Consider the following 2064-nt stretch of genomic DNA (forward strand, 5'->3'; position numbering starts at 1 on the left):
ATCAGAACCACCACCGCCGCCACCACCTCCACCACCATCATGAGAACCACCGCCGCCGCCACCATCATGAGAACCACCCCGCTACCAACAAAACCACCAGTACAGCCAGTACAAACATCGCTGCACCGACAATGGCGCGGGAATCCCATATGTGGATTGTCAGGTCTTCTAGAGATAGCAGCCAAATCTCTCTCAAAATCATACGGAACTACTAACAGTATTCCCTCCATTATAGGAATCCCCTTCAAACACCAATGCTTTATCGACCCCTGTAGAATAAAAGGCAAAGTTGACATCTGCTAGATTCGAACGCAGAACATATGAAGGACTGTAAGTAAATATCGCAGAAATTTTGACTGACACTTTAACCATTCACCCATACTGCCAAGGTGGACTTGATTTGCTAGTAACAGCAGCCAAATCTCCATTCTCAGATCACATGCTGTGTAAAAAAAAAAAATGAACTAGAATAAAAATAAAATTTATGGACAAAGGATAATGCCGTCTTTGTTATACGAATAATACAGGATGGTCACGACTGGAATGGAACATCTTTGAGCATTGATCTACTCGGTTAGAAGCTAACCTGGGGCTAAAGTTCAGCAAAAATAACAACAACAACAACAATAACGACAGCAAAAACAACAGCAGCAGCGCAGTAATAAGTCAAAGGAAATCCTCTAGGTGGTCGCACGATTTGCTAGAAATAACAGCAACATCTCTGTAATATTTCTCTCGCGCGTTTGTAAATGCCACGCACGCATTTATGCATAGCTTATTGTCATAGAAAAAGCCGAATGAGATAAAGTGGTTTTGGCTTTATTGCATACGGAGATGGGTCATGCATGAATTGTAAACATAAGTTTGTCTAGTCGATTGGTGTTAACTTGAGCGTAAACAACAATAAACAAACAATATATAATGCGATATAACGACAGAAGCAACCGATGTGATGACACGCAATAACTCGCAGCCACATGTTACGTAAAAAGCCGGCATACGTAAAACACACGCACACACACACACATACCTACACACACATATATATACACACACGCGCGCGCATACACATTTACATATATACCCATATATATATATATATATGAGAACATGGTACGGCGGTGTGGTTAAGAAGCTAAATTTGTAACTTACTGATTTTGGGTTCAAGCCCCACAGCACAGCACTTTGGGCAAGGGGGATTTTTAGTATACTCCTTGGCACTTCAAAGCCTTGCCATTTTGTAGAGCGGAACTCTGAGGAAGCCCCTCAGGAGTGGCTGTTTGGTAAGAAGCTTGCTTACCAACCACATGGTTCCGGGTTCAGTCCCACTGCGTGGCACCTTGGGCAAGTGTCTTCTACTATAAAACTTGAGCCGACCGAAGCCTTGTGGATGGTTTTGGTTGATGGAAACTGAAAGAAGCCCGTCGTACATATATATATATATATATATACGACGGGCTTCTTTCAGTTGGGGGGGGGAGTTGTTCCCTCAACATCGCTTGACAACCTGTGTTGGTGTGTTTACACCCCACCCCCGTAACCTAGTTGTTCGGCAAAAAAGACCGATAGAATAAGTACTAGGCTTACAAAGAATAAGTCTTGGAGTCGGTCGATTTGTTCGACTAAAGACGGTGCTCCAGCATGGCCGCAGTCCAATCAAACGGCAGAAACAAAAAAGAAAGACGAAGATTCATATAAGCAAACACGCATGCTTGCACACAAACTAAATTACATTGAGATACACTACACAAACATCTGCATATAGGAATCCCTGGTTTTAACCCAGGTAACCTGGGTTCGATCCCCAGCACCAGAATTAATCATTTCATGGGCGATAGGCTTTACCCGTCACTCAGTTTAACACCACTGAATAAACGTGTGTGTGCGTGCGTGTGTGTGTGTGTGTGTGTGTGTGTGTATTTTTAATTTCTGCACAAGGCCAGCAATATTTAGAGGAGCGCGGAAGTGGAATACATCGACCTCAGTATTTGACTGGTATCTATTTTATCGACATTGAAAGGATGAAAGGCAAAGTCGATCTCGGTAGTTTGCACACACACACAT

General features: G+C 43.0%; 1 protein-coding gene across 2 annotated transcripts in view; it reads right to left on the reverse strand.

The window, feature by feature from the left end:
* Positions 1 to 2064, reverse strand: part of LOC106878079 (5-hydroxytryptamine receptor 2C) — a 508970-nt gene that overhangs the window by 506129 nt on the left and 777 nt on the right. The window lies entirely within an intron of this gene.

This window comes from Octopus bimaculoides, chromosome 9 (genome assembly GCF_001194135.2).
Source record: "Octopus bimaculoides isolate UCB-OBI-ISO-001 chromosome 9, ASM119413v2, whole genome shotgun sequence".
Taxonomy (NCBI): domain Eukaryota; kingdom Metazoa; phylum Mollusca; class Cephalopoda; order Octopoda; family Octopodidae; genus Octopus; species Octopus bimaculoides.